The 20,731-nt window shown below is 34.6% G+C and overlaps 1 protein-coding gene across 3 annotated transcripts in view; it reads right to left on the reverse strand.

Moving 5' to 3' along the window:
- Nucleotides 1–20,731, reverse strand: part of LOC115242870 (protein-tyrosine sulfotransferase) — an 87,358-nt gene that overhangs the window by 17,639 nt on the left and 48,988 nt on the right. For 2 of the 3 annotated variants that reach the window (XM_029819447.1, XM_029819448.1), the window contains one exon: nt 2,606–2,703. The exons of the other annotated variant lie outside the window; for it this stretch is intronic. The gene's annotated coding sequence lies outside the window, so the exon portion shown is untranslated. The remainder of the gene's footprint in view (nt 1–2,605; nt 2,704–20,731) is intronic. 3 annotated transcript variants of the gene reach the window in all.

The raw sequence follows: 20,731 nt of genomic DNA on the forward strand, positions 1-20,731 counted from the left end.
GGGAGACGCCCCTGAACTAACGTAACGTAAAGATTCGCATTGATCTCGTGAAGGAACTGTCTGTTTTTGCCATACAATGCAACAGGATAGACAACTATCGATTTTGCATCCATCGCGGAGATCAACCGCGTGTTTTATGACACTTCGCGAGACTCTTGCGAGGGATATCCGTGTGTCAGAATGGTCGCTATAAATAGGGATTTCCGTCGTTTCTCAATCTCTAACGTTATCACTTTGTTTTCTTCCATGATATCTCTAGTGTACAATACGTTGAGATGTTTATCGGTCCCCTCTCGCAAAATGACAGTTTGTTACGTATTTATTATCTAGTTTAATATTCGAGCAAGAGCTCGTTTTCAGCGTTTAATAACCCAGCAATACTCGACAGTCGCGTTTGAATTGTTTTTTAGCCTTTTTTTTTTTTCAAATTGATGTCATTTTATTTTGTTCGGTTATTCCATCGAGCCACGTGAATTTTACAAACATTAGTTTTGATGAAAACTATAAAATTAATCTATACCAAAGATATCGAATTTTTTGCGCCTCGTGAATTCTTTACACATATTAAACGACACGTCACAGCGATGAATATCATATTTCGTGTATCACATAAACCAATCGATGGGCAAGTTTATATCAGCTTATCGATCTGCCGTGCCATCAAACGAAAGATAAAACAGGGGCACGAATGACGTTTTAAGGAGGGCAACGGCACCCAGTCGTCGATGAATAATTCAGTCATTGATTTGCACGAGTCAATGGAAACGTCGGACTCGATTTCGACATCGGTTCTTACGCTCCACCCGGGTCACATCGATCGCGCCCTTAAAATGAGCTTTCATCCCGCGCTCATAATTTGACCCGACGCGATGAATAAATGACATGGGGCGTCGCGGGATCATCGAGGCAATATTTTAATCATATATAATGGCGTCAATTTTCGAAATCGATTTTTCCTCGGCGAATTTTCTACTTAATATCATACACAAAATGTCAATAATATTTTGCTATAATATTATAAGGTTAACAAAATATAATTATTATATCTTGAGATATTTTACATTAAAAAAGTTTATGATTATTATTAAGTTATTATTTAATAAATATGTATAACTTTCTCTCTCTCTCTCTCTCTCTCGCACACACGTATACTGATATCTCTTTCTACAGTTCCCCCTCTCTTTCGAAAAATCCATAGTTTAAGAGAAGCACGATCGATTTGTGACACGACGGGTATATATATCGACGACGCGCGTCACGGAAATTAAAATTCTAATTTCCGGTTGATCAAAACGCGAATACTCGTCTCACGCGTCGATGCGCGTTGCATATTTCAACGGATTCACGCGGTCTCGCGTGGTACAACGCGATATTTTGCTCGAAACAAGCGCTCTCATATGAAGTTTTAACGCATCGCGAATTAGTCAGATCCCAAAAAGCGAAGACCATCAGGTCTGTAACGAGATATTTTTCCGCTTCAACTAAATCATCGCTTCTTCACCGGTTTATTTATTCCTATTTATTCGTCTATTCTTTCTCACAGACACATATTAGATTATTTTTCGATTTTTCACGCCACGTAATCCCCGACTGACAATCTTTCCCTCGAATACATCGAGAGGAAATCCTCGTCGTTCGTCACAATTTCCATTTCTCGCAATACGTCTATCCGGTAAAGATTTACAGCGGAAAAATACGGTTGACGAATAGACGTAAATTCGTTTTGTTAATGAGCTCAACAGGTGCATGGAGTATATTGGGGATTGAAGCCTTTCGCGACCGCTTGGCGCGAATCGTCACAGGCTCGCGAAATTCACATCACACGTCCTTATATATTCCAATCGTAAAATCGAATCGATTTATATCGCGACGATAAAGGAAGCAAAAGAGGAACAAGAGAGGGCCGGTAGGGTGGAGTCGGGGACTTGAGCGCGCGAGCAACGACAAAAGGAGGCATCCGATAGAATAGAGAACGAGAAAGTACAGAGATAAGAGAAGAAGATGCTTTTGTATGCCGGATGAAACTCGGCTACATTCTGAAGCGAGGTGAAGAAAACGCGGGGATTTCATCGGAAACGAGCGCTTTTGATGAAAATACGTTCGGAGGATTTTCTTCCTTGACAGTTTCAAAAGACTCGGTGACTAGACGCGATTAGCGCGAGTAGAACCCAGAGTGTATATATTCGACACGACAATAAAGGAAAATGTGCTTTTTCAAAATGTTTTAGTTCAAAATAGGTGGACAAGTTTTCAAATGGAAACTTCATTCCACGCGTCAAATATTTTACCGCAACTTTCTGAAAGAAAATACGAATATATCACCCTTCATGACGTAATATGATTTTATCATTCGTAATATCTAGTTGGATCATAAAGTTATTTTCTTTGATTATAAAATTTTCATTTTAATCTTAAATTCTCCAAAAAGTATAATAAAAAAAAAAAATAAGGCAAAATAAAAAAAAAAATAAAAAAGATATATTTTTTTTCTCGAGAAAAAGAAGAAAATTATTAAGATAAAGAAGGTAAAGAATATATTACTATAAATGTTCTCTCACACATGCGATTAGTTCGTTTATCCTTTTAACTTTTTAGTCACACTCACCCGACTTCGCCCAATTTGACCGCTGGTCCTGGACAGGGTTGTGGAATAGTTGGTAAATGCGAGACAACAGCAAACAACAGTGATCCCGTTGGCAGAACCTGGTGAGAGATTTAATTGGCCGTTAAACGATCGTTCGTTCAGACTCGATAACTGGGATGACCCCTCGCTCCTCTCTCTCTCTCTCTCTCTCTCTCTCTCTCTCTCTCTCCGTTCAATTAACGCTAATTACTCTTAACCATATAATCAATATATATTGAAAGGACGCGCGCGGAATTGTCCTCGCGATAAATCGATAAACCGTAACATAAGACGATACGAATGTACAAGGAACGTTGAACGAATAGTTTAACACATGTCTTTTTAAATTTACACTTTAGATGCGAATCGCGAGTGCGATTTTTGATACGCAAGAGATATCAAATTATTTTATTTTATTAACGAAATTTTTACAGTTTCTTTTCGTTTTACTCGGTACATTTTTCATATACTATATTCAGAATGAGTGGAGTCGTTCATAAACAAGACGTCACGTAGAGTCCGTAAAATTCTAGACTTAATAAAATATTGAATCAACCATTTTTAAAATTATTTTCATATATGTCTCGAAACATTTTATACGATATCGTACAATTTCGAGGTCACCATGATAGATAAATTTATTTACGTCAACAACCGGAAATTGATACCGGGTCTTACGCAAAAAGAGTATCGGGTTTTGAAACACGGTTTCGCGGGTGCGTTATTGCGTTTCAATCGCAAACAACAGGGTCTGTTTGATCGGACCCGATCAAACCCTGCTACGACTAATTAACACACATTGCACAATGTGGTATTCTCCGATTGCAAACAATGTCGAAATAATTAGTATAACGCGAATAACGCGTTGTGCCGGAGAATAAATGTTTGTTAGAAACAAGACGAACAAGAGAGCGAAAAGGTAGGAAAAGAGTGCTTTGTCGATCGATCATTAATATATTTGTTGTACAAAATAAAGCAATGAAGTTCATCTTCTATATAATGTGCACAATAATTACGCTTGCTGTATTACTTCCATGTGTATGTATGCGAGATCTTTTTTAAATGTTATATTATTTTATATTTCTTGACCGCTATGTGAATTCGATGATATAAAATATCGCGACAAATTAAAAAATTTCGCGGACTTCGTAGTATAACACGGCCAGATACGCATTAAAGAAACATTTCTCTTGCACAGCAGTCATTTTTTAACAGGCAATTAATATAGGAAAGCGCCCTGTGTTTCGGAGGATAAACGCATTTGCTGGAAACGAAACCCTTTCAACCCTTTGAAATGGAACCATTAGGATAAAATGAATATGAATGCAAACATAAATTTTATGAAAGCCATGTAAAAGAACGTGTAAAATAGGTAGAAGTTATTAGGTTGAAAAAAAGCACCGTTTTTGTAACAATCAATTTTTTTTTTAACAATCTGTTTGAATGTATGCATGTATGCACAAATTGATCTCCTTTAATATATAATCGAGATAAAAATTCCTATTACTAAAAACGAATACACATATGGTAACAGTTTTTAAAAATATCTATTCTATTTAAATAATTAATAAATAGAAAAATAATTATATATATATATTGTTATATACATATGGGTTCCACGTCAAATCGGACAAAAATCGACCTTTTTTGACCTCGTATTTTTTAAATGGATCAAAACTTTTTTTACGTGAAATATACGAAAAATAAAGAGATACGTTCGTATTTTTTTATCCATCCAAAATAAATAAATAAATAATAAATAATAAATTTGATACATATATATATATATATAAATATATCTTATATATAAAATTTATTATACGCTCGCAAAACGTCAGTTTTGTTGTCGTTTTATAATCCCTCCTTTATGAGCGGATAATATTGCAGTAGATCGTTTATGCGCCACGGCTTACCAGAAAGTGCTGTTTCGAGGATCGAATGCATTCCGTCGTGATGGATGCAATAGAAGCAGGAAGCAGGCGGCTTATTAAATTCTCTACGCTAGCGAAATGCGTACAGCAAAGCGAATACAGCTACTCTCTCCCTTCCTCTCTCTTTCCACTCTCCTCTCCCTAAGAGTTAATAACTCTCCTTTATACACGGTATCCCGGACCGTAGCGAGGCACTTTTCATCTCACAGATTCTTTGACCAATTTGAGGTCATTTCTTTCCTCAGCGAAAATGTCGAGATACATTTATCCTTTGTCTCAAGTTCTTCATTTTTGACTCTCACTGCTTCTCTCTTAATAATCGGAATTTTGGAATTAATTATAATTAAACAATTTTTTATTAATATCTTTTACTGAGAATGCACTTTTCTGTCAATATTAAGTTTTAATCATCTTATTTTTTTAATGGGATAAAACCAAGATATTTTTATACATGCATCATTTTTCGTTGAAGATATTTTTTCGACATTAAGTTCGATAAATAATATAATAATATAATAATCGATAAATTTTTTATTATAAGATTTTTATATAGTATTAAATATGGCACGCAACATATATTATTAATAAACATTAAATATATTCTTAATATTTCTCTACTAATGATCAATATTAAAATACATATTTGACACGTTTTATCATTTATTGTCATATATAATCAATTTAAAAAAAAATCAATGGTTTTTTTAAATAAAAATTTCCTAACAAAAAATATATTATATTCGACGGAAAAAGTTCCTGTAAAAATGTTAAGAGCGTAATTGAAAGAAAATGTGTTCCGTTCGCATGTTGTCATTTCATCCGTTTTTGCATGTTATGTATGCCATGTAGAACGCGAGATTTACATCCCATTTAAAAAAAAACTTCACGCTGCGAGAGCGATAAGAGCCACGCGCGACGCGCTACCTTCCTAAAAGCTGTTTGTATGTCGCAGATATATGCGAAGGGCTAAAAGTATCCATATAAAACGGATGAAGCTGAAAAGTGTGCTATAAAAAGCACTTATACAGGATGTTCCGGAAGTACCAGACAATCCCTTAAACGTACCGTCTTTGGCCAATATAAAGACGACTCTTTCGACTCGTAGCTAAAAGTCAACTTCTTTCAATCGTATTTTTTAAAATTTTGATATTCTTTCGCACATTTTTATATTTATAATATTTGTTCAAATCTACATGAAAATATATGTAATTTTCATTGTTTATGTTTTTTGCAGTACACTATACGAGCGATAAAATATGAATAATTAATAAACTTTTAACCGTATAAAATTACCTAATAAAAACAAAAATTCTATCGCACATCTTAACGAATCTACAATTTCCTCTCAATTTTTGTCAAAGTTTAGATAAATTTCTTCGTGCGGAAAAAATGTGACTTTAATCATAAAACTAATTACATTAACGCTCTTGAAATTATTGATTTATTTATTTATTTTTTATTTATATAATTTTCATTCCGCCTATCTGTATATAATAAAGCGATCGAAATTATTAACGATACCGGACGTTTTTAAAGCTCTCGGCTTGATACTAAGCATCCGGGAAAACGTAATGGGCTACCGGACATCAAGCTACTGTTTGTCGACGATGCATTTCAAGGAAATCTTATTAAACGCTGATGAATCTGAATACTATAGTGTTGTCAGAAACGCAGAGGAAATACATCGCTAGTTATGGCTGTATCATAATCCCGACGTTGTTGAAATTGGAGAACCGCGATTGCATGATATTACTGGCTAGCGATATTAATGTTAAGCCCAAGATCGTGCCGAATTGCTTCGACGATCTGGAGGACGTCGAGATGATGATCGCCGGCATTAGGACGACGATAAGCGTCGAACGGACAAAGGCAATATGGGCATTCGGTTCGAGATTATTAAACGGTACTCGCCCCGAATACGGAAATCACGAGTACGGTCCTCGTGCTTATTGTGGGAGAGGGTGATTCCTTACGTTCTATCACATTTCCGATATTTGCAAGAAGAAACCGAGGGAAAATCCGACTCGTCGGATCATTTTAAATTAAAGATACTTGATGAAAGATGCACTAGAGTATTTACGAGAGGTACAAGAATTTATGCCGCACGTGTGTAACATTTACGTGACGTTCCGTATGTAATTGAGAAATAATAAATAAAAAACAGAAAAAAAATTAATAAATTTTGCAAAATAGTATATCTAAAATTTAAAAAGCCTGTCGCACGAATATCAAATATTGCTAAATAAAATATTGTTACAAATACAAAAAAAAAACAGATCTAACTTTATATATAAATATATATGATGTAAATAACAATAAAATATTTTTATTTGAAAAATTGTTTTTACGAAAAAAATGGAAAAAACAGATCGGAGTAGTTTTTTTCAATTCCCATAGTTTAGTCTATATATTTTATTACGCCCAGCTATTAATTTTATTAATTTATGTACAGGAAGTTACAAAAATATTGCCTCCTCGATTATTAACTTCAAATAATATATTTTTTATGGGAAATAATATATAGTATATCAATTAAGTTTTGTTTGATACTTGTAGAATTCTTTGAGAAAGAGTCAGATTTATATCGAAATTCTGAAAATGTGTGTGTAAAATTTGTTAATTCCACAAAAAAAAATTTAAATTCGTTCATTACTTAAAAAAATTGCCGATGCATCGATACTCCATGGTTAAAATAAAGATCACATATGGTGGCACACTCTGTATGTACGCATATCGCGACATGAGAAATGGAAAGCTTTCGCAAATTTTAACAACGACCTGCTCGTCCGCGTCATGGCTGATGAATGAAAACAACGGAAAATCAAAGATAAAACGTCACAGCGATGAACAGTTTTAAAATTCTGGCTATCAGATCATCACGTTCTCGAAAAACCAGAAAAAAAGTGAAAATATTTTTCTATTTTGGAAAAATTCAAGAAAATCTTTTGATGTCAAATTTTGCGATTGATCCTTGATGTTCGACTAGTCTTGTTTTTATAATAATATTAAAATATTAATAATAAAAAAATAATTGCTGAAAAATATATAAATACCTTTCGCGAAGGTATTCCAAGAGATAATACGACATTATCCGAGTATATCTATCTTTAATTTGAACTTATATCTTTTCACTTGTATTGTGTGTGTGTGTATGAAGAGATAAAAATGTCATAAAATCCGTACTCGTATACTACTCGTTAACAACATAGATAACAAATTTGTAAACGTCGCGCAATTTTCCAATGCCAAGCAAATCGCAATTTTTTTCCGTATTCTCTCTCTCTTTCTCTTTCTCTCTCTCTCTCTCTCTCATCGTAATATAAAATAAAATGTACATCGTGTGAGCGATTAATATGTCGAAAGTGTTATATAAAATATTGAACGATTATTGTATGATTAGTACGTACATAATCGAATTAATTGTATTTTCGCGAGTTAGTGTCCCAAATACTATAGAGAAGTAGCAAAGAACAAATAAAAGAGGTGGAGGGCATTCACGAAAGTATCAAGTGACGGCGGAACAATCATAGGGGAGCAAAATCACCAGATGTTCTTTAAATAGTAGATTCTTTGACTCATTTGGAGATTATTTTTCTTAGTAAAAATACCGAGGCATCAATATAATAATTTCCAAGTTACGAGCGATTAAAAAGAAGCTTTCAAAGCAAACTAAACTTTATATAAAATTAAAACATTAACAATACTGCGCTTGTTTAATTTCAGACAAAGTTTACTTTAATAGAATTTTAATTTGAAGTTTAGTTACTCTTAAAGTTATTTAAAAATATATAATGTAAAAAATGATGAGTTCTCTCAACATTTTCGTTAAGAAAAAATCTCATCTCCAAATTGACCACAGAATTTGCTATTAAAAGGGAAGATTACCACGAGAAATTGATCAAATGTAGAGATAAAAAAAACCGATTTTTTTTTTAAATGGGGGAAAAAACTAAATAAAAAACCGCTATTTTTGGGTAAAAAAAACTTGTTTTTGCGTAATTTTGAAAGATAGTGCCAGTTTTCTTCGAACAAAAGATGATATGGGAATTAAATTAATTTTATTTATTGGGTCAGTAATTAATTTCAATGGATGTGGCTGAGCTAAATACTACTTTGCATTTGTTTAATCAATTAAGTTCAAATATTTTAAAACAGGTTAATTTTGATTTTTATAATTCAATGGTATTTTTTGATTCTTTATTTTTAAAATTTCATAAAAATTAGAAGAAAACTCTCTCAAGCATAGTTAAACTGTTATTATTTTTATTATTTTATGGATCAGAAATGAGAATAACACAGGACATGAAATCTAATACCTAATTTTAGTAAATTTGATGCTTATTTTTCGAAGCCATGCATCAAAAGTTAATAAATAAGCATCAAAATAAATTTTTTGCTATAAATTTCTGAAAATTCTGAATAATTAATTCTGAATAATTAATGAGGTAAAAAACCCATTTTTGAGGGAGTAAAAAACAGTTTTTTAACCAAATTTTTTGCCCAAAGTTTTTGTTTTTCTACTACTAATCAAATATATTATATGTTTGAAAAATTTCGTACAATTTTAAAGTATTACTGGATCAATATCGAGATCATTGTGTAGAACGCTAATAAAATAATTACTATTAATGTAAAACGGAAAGTAATTCTAGCTTCGACAAAGGAACGAGATCCGGCTTTGGTTACAGTTCGAAGATATTTCACGTGTTTTGGTGTATTCGCGTGTAACCAAATTTACAACGCGGCTGTTTGCATCCTCGGGGGAAATTACCCTCGCGGCGGTGCGATAAACTTCGTGCCAGACGCTAATTATTATCCGGAAGGGCAATCTATCCGCTCCGTGTAAAAGTCGTATCGACTGCTGTATGTGTTAGATAGGCTCGATATCTCGCGTATACGAAACGTAAACGTCCGTCCAATTTAAAAATACGATCCATGAGAGAGACGTATGGATCAATCCATTTCACTGTATAAATATCAAATAGCAAGTTTATTCGGTTGATATTTAATCGCGTTCTCAATTGAATATTATTTATAAAGAAAATAAAAGTGTAATTTATATATATATCATATTATTAATGATAGAATTTATCTGTTAAAAATTTAAAAAAAAATATTGATTTTATTCTATAATAGAAGCGAGAACGACTACAGACCAAAAACTTATTTTTTCTAAATTAATTTTATCATTAAAAATATGTTGATTTTAAACAAAATTTATTTCAAATTATTATAAAGTTTGCATCTATTTTTTGTGTTGAAATATTAGTATTAGAGTTACAATTTAACATATCCATATTATGTTAAATCAGCAGAAAAAAATTTGTGTGAACTGTTTGGGACACGCGATATATATTAAATTTAACACACAAATTTTCCAAATGTGTAATGCATACGTGACACCGCTTCGCCGGCAATTTTTCCATCCTGTGTACCTAGAGTTCTTATAAAGTTTTATGAATGCGATAAGGTCCGAAATTCTTCGAAAATCGGGAGTTTCGAAACTTTCGATAGTTGTAACACCGTATAATGAAGTCTGTCTGTGCGCACGTGCAAGAACGAATATATAATATGTCATAGGGATGGTAATCTAGGAAAGCATCAGAAGACGAACGCGAGGCGATAACGAAAATGATTTATTCAAAATAGCCTCGCGCGATGGTCAGTAGATATATGAGTATATATATACAGCGTTAGATTACAACAACGTATTTCCCAAAAGACACGCGGGTATGCACGGATGGTCAACCCCCATTCCCCGGGAGAGATACGGATTGAATTGTTGATGTTGAGTAATACCCAACGACGCGCCGTTATCGGAAAGCGATAACAACGATGCGCAATATAACGGTTAATCTTATAGACCTCAGATGTGGTCCGCGATGCGTAAAAAACCCATAGCTTTTTTTTTCCCCTTTATTCTGCCAATCAATTTAGTCTTTCTATGTGCGCGTCGCTCGTGTTTTCGAACCTGTCGCGTTTATCTCTCTAAAATATAATTTCATTCCGATCCTTTATACAGACGATGCAATGATCCAATCAAATGGCAAAAAATCGAGTCGAGACAATCTCGTTTCAAAATCCCAGGTCGGAATATATATGTACGTGTGTGTGAAAAAATAAAATAAGAATTATGGTTTCTGCGAGACAACTCTCTGTGTAAATTTATATAGTAATATATACGTAAATATATATAACAATATGAAAGAACACGAAAACGTGATGTCCATCAAACACGTACGAGAACATCACGTCTCAAGTGAGCGCACATGGATCAGTAATATGCTCTTCTGCTAGAATGCAACTTCGTCAGATCGATCGGTTGGAAGAGAGAAATGGAATCGCACAAATTATTTCCCCGACCACGTAGCGCGTAGGATTGGATGCTAATGTATTTGGGCTTCTTATTAGAAGCTTCGCGATTCAATTAACGCGAGTTTGCCGTCGTATCCGTTCGCGCGATGCCAGAGACGAGAGAGAGAGAGAGAGAGAAAAAAAAAGAGAGAGAGAGAGAAGAGAAGAAAGGCCAGAAAAACGATACTATATATTTATTCGCACACCGCTTAGATTTTTATTGAATCATAAATCTTGGTGTTGATTTTTTTTTTTTTTTTGCTGGGAATATACATATATTTCCATTACGTTTTTAATTTCGATGGAAAAGTCGCAAACGGACGTTATCAGATCGTATGAAAAAGCGGACGTTGTTTTGCGTGAAACCATTTTGCATTTAACAGCCGTATTCGAACGAGATCGTGTCTGATAAATGCAGTTTTTAACGCTCTTATCGCGGCGCCGCGCGCCATTTGTCGATTATTAATTCCGAGCCGCTGGCGGCGATGTCGTAACTAAATTAATTACGCGAGTGCTTGTTTCGTACGATTACAATGTTCCGCGCGCGCGCGCGCGTGCGCATCGTTAAAACACGCTCCGAAATGAGAAATGAGAACCGACAGGGCGCAAAGTTACGCGGGACTTACTGCTTCCCCGGTCGCGTTTGCATTATAATAGGGGTAAATATGCATCTGCAAACCGGGAATTGAAACTGTTATAATATCTCCGTAAATTGGCGAGTATATGTTTTTTTTTTTTCCCGAAAAATGGAAACGCGCGATGATATCGGGGGTTGTATATCCCTCTGTGCGACCGTCGATAATTAAATTGATCGTAACGACACACAGATTTCGATCCCTGCTGCAAATGTCAGGTTATTGCATATGAAATATAGATTCAAAAGCGTTGGAAACTTTCCCAGAGGTAAACGTTCTTTCAATAATCAAGCGTTATATATCACGTTATAATAACGTGATCCTTTTACGAAGATATATTTTCCAGTCTTTTGCGAAATATTTGCAATTTTTTTAAACCGCAGAGTTAAAATTACAAGAAATTAGAGCGGGAAATATTTTAGATATATAATATTATATTATAACTTTAAAGTCAAAATAAAAATTCCACATTTAGAAAAATGTTATTAATATAAGAAAAATAAATGTTATTTTAGTATAAACACAATTTTAATTTTTTCTTACACCAAAAGATACACATAGAAAACATTATTGACTTTTTCCCATATCTATATATTATATTTTGCCTTGAAAATTACTCCCATGTGAATATCGTGTTGGTATAAAAACGATATTTTTATATTCGGTGTAACATCATTCCAAACGCCAAGCTATTTCGAAAACAAGCGATGAAATAAATAAAAAATAAATAGAAAAGAATCTAATAGTACGAGAAAATTGTGGACGCATAGAAATTCGTCTCACGCAGTACGTGTGTTTCACTTATAAGTTTCGAAACTCCAGTCTCTCGACTTGAATTGGTGCGACCCGTCACGTCTCGCGTCGCGAATTTTTCAACGAGTTCATCCGGTAATTTCGTTTACTACGTATAGTTTCGTCTAACGAAGAAGTTACCCTTAAAGTTACAGCTTTACAGAGTGAAATTGCGGCGCGTCGCTGTTGTTTCAGCCGCGGCGGAGAAGGGGAGGAGAAAGAAAAAGACAAAAAAAAAAAAAAAAAAAAAAAAAAAACCCCCCATTTTGATTAGAATGTTTTTAAAATTCTTATCATTTTATTCTTTCCGAACTTTTGCATCAAAATCAACACGTTCTTTTACGTTAGCAAGCAGCTGCTTTTGCACGAATGTCCGTTTATCAGAAAAAACGGGCGCTGCACGTTAATCATATTCCGCGTTTGATAAAAAGAAAAAAGAAACTCCGCATCTTGTTGCCCTTTTATAAATACTTTCATCGCCACACGTGTCAACGACCGAGTAGCGGTTGTCGATAATCCTCCTCTAGGACCTCCGGAACACGGTTCCGGCGAACCGTTTTTATCAGCGCACGTCGCACGAAAGTCCGATAATCCAATTTGCGGCCGCCGCGATTTCCGTCCTCCCCGTGAAACCCCTCTATATCTACCGTCGTCGGGTTATGCTCGTGGACGGACGCATGCGTCGTTAATAATGCTTCCGCGTCGAGTTTTATATCGTATATGTTAATGAACAATCTCGTTACGAATTCAGTTCCTCGGTAGTCCCTCCCTCCCTTCCCCCTCACCCCTCCTCCTCCTCCACCTCCTCCCCCGCATACAGCAGTCGATAATAATCTGACGTGTGTGAGATTCCTAGAGATTTGGCGGACCATACATTTTAATGCAATTAGTACATACAATCATAATCTACCTAATGGAATTAAAATTTATACAATTTATTTTGCAGTCGCATAAAGAGACAAAGAGAAAAGAGAGAGAGAGAGAGAGATGGAGAAAACGCACGTGTATTTCCGGGAAATTCGAGCTAGGCAATATAAGACACGGTTGACAAAGGCTGGATTAAAGCAAGAAAATACGACGAGTACCCGCGGCGCATTGCGATTCGAGATGTCGAGAGACAATGGTAGAAACATAAGAGCGGGAAGGAGGTGTCAGGTGAGAGAAGAGAGAAGGGACCTCTCTTTCGTCCTCCTTCACCGACGACGTCTCTAAATAGCTTCCTTCCGCGTTAGATCCGCGCGCGAATATAACTTTCCGCTCTCGCTGTAGTAAGGGGAGAGGGAGTACTCGCTTCTGATACGCTTCGAAGGCGCGGGCGATAAAGGCGCACGAATATTCCCGGATCCCCTGCAATTTTCCAGAAGAATGCCCCATCCCTCTCTCCCCCATCTCCCCTCTTCCCTTTCGCTCACTCGCCGATGCGAATCGGATTTTGCCGGTATCGGGATTCCCCCCCTCTGCCCCCTCGGAAACTTATTCGCGCGCGTATTATCGGGAACAGATTGATAGTGCGGTCTTTGCCGCATTTCTCGAATCTTGCGCGACAATTTGTGCAAGAACAGATACACAACTCTTTTCTCATTTTCCGCGGCATCGCCTCTTTTCTTCTTTATTCTTTTATTACTTCACGATTGAGACGATTAACGTTTGAAGATACGCTTTGAAAGAAGTATGTATTATACAGGGTGCTAAATTTCAAACGTAACAAGTCGAATATCCCGATAACTAGATGAAATATCGAGGTCCGGTTTTTTTTTTAGGTTGTATTGTTTCGAGGCGGACAAATTTTGATTTTTAAAAGAATTTGACTTTGTATGGACGCGTAAAAAAAAAACCAGACCTCGATATTTCATTTTGTTATCGAGATATTCGGCCTGTTACGTTTGAAATTTAGCACCCTGTATATGTAGAATATAGACTGACCGATTGTTAATATATTGTACACAGAGTTAGTCGAAAAAGTAGCTTTTTTCTTAAAGAAAAAAAAGCAATTTACAAAATAAAACAAGACAAATAAAGCACGTTTCAAATACATTTCACATCCAAAAGGGGGATTCGCGTCCATGAAATATATAAGTTGACGTAATCTCCTTCGTAGTGTATAAAAATATATAATATACATATATAATAAATATATATATTTAAAAAAAAAATAAATAATACAACGTGCGTGTAATACAAAATATATGGCGTGATCGCTGGAACAACTATTTACAATAGCGGTTATCTGAGCAAATTTTTGCGCATACATATTTCTCTGTTATCACAAAAATGTTGGTCGACGGGATAAAATATCGAAGTACAGCGCGTTATCTTTCCCGCCACCGTTAATGCACCGGCGCGGTCTCGTAAATATTCCGACGAAACTTCGCGCTGCCACGCGTAAAATGGGAAATTATTACACACATGCAGGAAATTTTCCTAAGATACCGGAAGCTTTTTGTCCAAGAGAAGAAAGGTATTGGCGTTCGACGTCGCTTCGATCATCGCGTTATAAACTTTACCCCAAAATTCTTTATCGCGTTTATAATCCTTATCGAATTAAAAAATTTCTTTTATCTTGGCAACGATTTTATGCAAATGTTTTCACGCATTTGTATTAAATTTAATTCACGTTTTATTTAAAGTAAGCGTTCTGGATAACGTGAAGATGACGACGAAATTTTGCGATCTGCGTCTTTGAAAGGAGAACGTCCTCGATATTTTGCAGCGAAAAACTCCCCGTCTCTCGGGAGGAATTTTAGGAGCTAGATTAGCCAACATTTCAAGGACTGGAAGCTTAAAATGAGCACGAGCTAAAAATTTCGAAAGAATTTGTGTATGTTGAGAGGGAAGTTAACCCTCCTTGCAACCCTGTATCGGGGGTGCACTCGACACAGTGATTTACGGGAAGCCTCCGCGTATTTTTCCCAACACTCGAAACGGTGAATGATTACACCCGGCAAACTACATTGCTCGAATGCTTACAGAGTACTCCAAATGGCGGAGATCGATCATTGTGTCAGACTGTTGCTGTAACACTGATAACTTTAAAATAAAAATAAAAAAATATGTATTTTATATCCGTTCACCTTGATTGAAATTTTAGGATAGCGTATGAGAAAAATTTCAGAGATTCCAACAAAAGAATTTTATTAAATCATCTTGTAAAGCCCTCTGACAGACGGGAATATTACGTTGTGACATAATCTTTTTACAAAAATACGTTCCAATTTCTGCGGAATGTTTGCAACTTTCCAATAATTTGGAAACATAGAAAAAAAGATCGGAAAAAATTTTTTGTAACTTTTCACTCTCCGATTTTAAAGTTGAACCCGATATGATTGTGAATTACGTTGTGATATAATCTTTTCACAAAAATACGTTCCAATTTCTGCGGAATGTTTGCAACTTTCCAATAATTTGGAAACATAGAAAAAAAGATCGGAAAAAATTTTTTGTAACTTTTCACTCTCCGATTTTAAAGTTGAACCCGATATGATTGTGAATTACGTTGTGATATAATCTTTTCACAAAAATACGTTCCAATTTCTGCGGAATGTTTGCAACTTTCCAATAATTTGGAAACATAGAAAAAAAGATCGGAAAAAATTTTTTGTAACTTTTCACTCTCCGATTTTAAAGTTGAACCCGATATGATTGTGAATTACGTTGTGATATAATCTTTTCACAAAAATACGTTCCAATTTCTGCGGAATGTTTGCAACTTTCCAATAATTTGGAAACATAGAAAAAAAGATCGGAAAAAATTTTTTGTAACTTTTCACTCTCCGATTTTAAAGTTGAACCCGATATGATTGTGAATTACGTTGTGATATAATCTTTTCACAAAAATACGTTCCAATTTCTGCGGAATGTTTGCAACTTTCCAATAATTTGGAAACATAGAAAAAAAGATCGGAAAAAATTTTTTGTAACTTTTCACTCTCCGATTTTAAAGTTGAACCCGATATGATTGTGAATTACGTTGTGACATAATCTTTTCACAAAAATACGTTCCAATTTCTGCGGAATGTTTGCAACTTTCCAATAATTTGGAAACATAGAAAAAAAGATCGGAAAAAATTTTTTGTAACTTTTCACTCTCCGATTTTAAAGTTGAACCCGATATGATTGTGAATTACGTTGTGACATAATCTTTTCACAAAAATACGTTCCAATTTCTGCGGAATGTTTGCAACTTTCCAATAATTTGGAAACATAGAAAAAAAGATCGGAAAAAATTTTTTGTAACTTTTCACTCTCCGATTTTAAAGTTGAACCCGATATGATTGTGAATTACGTTGTGATATAATCTTTTCACAAAAATACGTTCCAATTTCTGCGGAATGTTTGCAACTTTCCAATAATTTGGAAACATAGAAAAAAAGATCGGAAAAAATTTTTTGTAACTTTTCACTCTCCGATTTTAAAGTTGAACCCGATATGATTGTGAATTACGTTGTGACATAATCTTTTCACAAAAATACGTTCCAATTTCTGCGGAATGTTTGCAACTTTCCAATAATTTGGAAACATAGAAAAAAAGATCGGAAAAAATTTTTTGTAACTTTTCACTCTCCGATTTTAAAGTTGAACCCGATATGATTGTGAATTACGTTGTGACATAATCTTTTCACAAAAATACGTTCCAATTTCTGCGGAATGTTTGCAACTTTCCAATAATTTGGAAACATAGAAAAAAAGATCGGAAAAAATTTTTTGTAACTTTTCACTCTCCGATTTTAAAGTTGAACCCGATATGATTGTGAATTACGTTGTGATATAATCTTTTCACAAAAATACGTTCCAATTTCTGCGGAATGTTTGCAACTTTCCAATAATTTGGAAACATAGAAAAAAAGATCGGAAAAAATTTTTTGTAACTTTTCACTCTCCGATTTTAAAGTTGAACCCGATATGATTGTGAATTACGTTGTGACATAATCTTTTCACAAAAATACGTTCCAATTTCTGCGGAATGTTTGCAACTTTCCAATAATTTGGAAACATAGAAAAAAAGATCGGAAAAAATTTTTTGTAACTTTTCACTCTCCGATTTTAAAGTTGAACCCGATATGATTGTGAATTACGTTGTGACATAATCTTTTCACAAAAATACGTTCCAATTTCTGCGGAATGTTTGCAACTTTCCAATAATTTGGAAACATAGAAAAAAAGATCGGAAAAAATTTTTTGTAACTTTTCACTCTCCGATTTTAAAGTTGAACCCGATATGATTGTGAATTACGTTGTGATATAATCTTTTCACAAAAATACGTTCCAATTTCTGCGGAATGTTTGCAACTTTCCAATAATTTGGAAACATAGAAAAAAAGATCGGAAAAAATTTTTTGTAACTTTTCACTCTCCGATTTTAAAGTTGAACCCGATATGATTGTGAATTACGTTGTGACATAATCTTTTCACAAAAATACGTTCCAATTTCTGCGGAATGTTTGCAACTTTCCAATAATTTGGAAACATAGAAAAAAAGATCGGAAAAAATTTTTTGTAACTTTTCACTCTCCGATTTTAAAGTTGAACCCGATATGATTGTGAATTACGTTGTGACATAATCTTTTCACAAAAATACGTTCCAATTTCTGCGGAATGTTTGCAACTTTCCAATAATTTGGAAACATAGAAAAAAAGATCGGAAAAAATTTTTTGTAACTTTTCACTCTCCGATTTTAAAGTTGAACCCGATATGATTGTGAATTACGTTGTGATATAATCTTTTCACAAAAATACGTTCCAATTTCTGCGGAATGTTTGCAACTTTCCAATAATTTGGAAACATAGAAAAAAAGATCGGAAAAAATTTTTTGTAACTTTTCACTCTCCGATTTTAAAGTTGAACCCGATGTTTGAAATTTAGCACCCTGTATATGTAGAATATAGACTGACCGATTGTTAATATATTGTACACAGAGTTAGTCGAAAAAGTAGCTTTTTTCTTAAAGAAAAAAAAGCAATTTACAAAATAAAACAAGACAAATAAAGCACGTTTCAAATACATTTCACATCCAAAAGGGGGATTCGCGTCCATGAAATATATAAGTTGACGTAATCTCCTTCGTAGTGTATAAAAATATATAATATACATATATAATAAATATATATATTTAAAAAAAAAATAAATAATACAACGTGCGTGTAATACAAAATATATGGCGTGATCGCTGGAACAACTATTTACAATAGCGGTTATCTGAGCAAATTTTTGCGCATACATATTTCTCTGTTATCACAAAAATGTTGGTCGACGGGATAAAATATCGAAGTACAGCGCGTTATCTTTCCCGCCACCGTTAATGCACCGGCGCGGTCTCGTAAATATTCCGACGAAACTTCGCGCTGCCACGCGTAAAATGGGAAATTATTACACACATGCAGGAAATTTTCCTAAGATACCGGAAGCTTTTTGTCCAAGAGAAGAAAGGTATTGGCGTTCGACGTCGCTTCGATCATCGCGTTATAAACTTTACCCCAAAATTCTTTATCGCGTTTATAATCCTTATCGAATTAAAAAATTTCTTTTATCTTGGCAACGATTTTATGCAAATGTTTTCACGCATTTGTATTAAATTTAATTCACGTTTTATTTAAAGTAAGCGTTCTGGATAACGTGAAGATGACGACGAAATTTTGCGATCTGCGTCTTTGAAAGGAGAACGTCCTCGATATTTTGCAGCGAAAAACTCCCCGTCTCTCGGGAGGAATTTTAGGAGCTAGATTAGCCAACATTTCAAGGACTGGAAGCTTAAAATGAGCACGAGCTAAAAATTTCGAAAGAATTTGTGTATGTTGAGAGGGAAGTTAACCCTCCTTGCAACCCTGTATCGGGGGTGCACTCGACACAGTGATTTACGGGAAGCCTCCGCGTATTTTTCCCAACACTCGAAACGGTGAATGATTACACCCGGCAAACTACATTGCTCGAATGCTTACAGAGTACTCCAAATGGCGGAGATCGATCATTGTGTCAGACTGTTGCTGTAACACTGATAACTTTAAAATAAAAATAAAAAAATATGTATTTTATATCCGTTCACCTTGATTGAAATTTTAGGATAGCGTATGAGAAAAATTTCAGAGATTCCAACAAAAGAATTTTATTAAATCATCTTGTAAAGCCCTCTGACAGACGGGAATATTACGTTGTGACATAATCTTTTTACAAAAATACGTTCCAATTTCTGCGGAATGTTTGCAACTTTCCAATAATTTGGAAACATAGAAAAAAAGATCGGAAAAAATTTTTTGTAACTTTTCACTCTCCGATTTTAAAGTTGAACCCGATATGATTGTGAATTACGTTGTGATATAATCTTTTCACAAAAATACGTTCCAATTTCTGCGGAATGTTTGCAACTTTCTAATAATTTAGAAACATAGAAAAAGAGATCGGGAAAAATTTTTGTAACTTTTTACTTTCCGATTTTAAAATTGAACACGATGATTAAGAATAAAGTTGAATAGAAAAAAAAAACTTTGGATATAAGTATAAATGTTTAAAAAAAAATCGTTATTATAATGTAATAAAAAAGTAGATATTAGTGTAAAAAATTGAATATCCGGGATATATGTAAAGTTAAAAACATGTTCTTTATTTTTAACCCTTCTCTTTTTTTTTACAGTCAATTAAAATAAAATTACGAAAAGAGCTTTTTATTCTGAAAAAAATGTGAAGAAGTTTATTAGGTGCTTTAATTAATTAAATTTCTTTTTCCTTAAAATCATTTAAAGATCGTATTGAGATGAAACCGACATTTTATACGCAATTACCAGATAATTCGGATCAATTTGGGACAGCAATTAGGTGGTTGCAGATCAACAAAAACGGCCGACAGCTTCGTTAAGGCGGCTGTTTCCGTTACAATGATCATAATGATAATAGGAAGTCGAATTTGGCAGTTACGAGGCGCAAAGTACGTCGATCATACTTGCTTACAGCAAACTTTCTAATTGAGCACGGCGCTCGTTAAACTTACTCGCATCTGCCTCGCGGTGCATCCGCTAATTAACGGTAACCTGGTATAATATTTTTTTTTTTTTTTTTTTTGTAATATTTTGGGTCTCAAATTGGCTTCTCTCCTCGCGAGGAACTAAGTGCATTCGATCGAATTTCGTAATTGATGAGAAGAGGTCTCCGACGCCCTCCGTCTAACATAGTAAACGTTCCGTGGGACGGAGTTGGAATCTCGTCGCGTTTTGCAATGCAAATGGCGAAAAGGGACGAAAGATCTTGCTTTTCCGGGGGATAACAAGCCCGGATCGAATGCTAAAATAATTCTACACCGCGGATATCGCGTTACACCAACAATTCCCCCATCTACGCAAAATCTCGATGCTAAAAAGCCTTTAATCATGGCGGAGTTGAACGAGAAATAAACGTTACATTGTAACCGAAT

The sequence above is a fragment of the Formica exsecta genome, unplaced genomic scaffold (genome assembly GCF_003651465.1).
Source record: "Formica exsecta isolate Colony F162 unplaced genomic scaffold, ASM365146v1 scaffold659, whole genome shotgun sequence".
In the NCBI taxonomy this organism is placed as follows: domain Eukaryota; kingdom Metazoa; phylum Arthropoda; class Insecta; order Hymenoptera; family Formicidae; genus Formica; species Formica exsecta.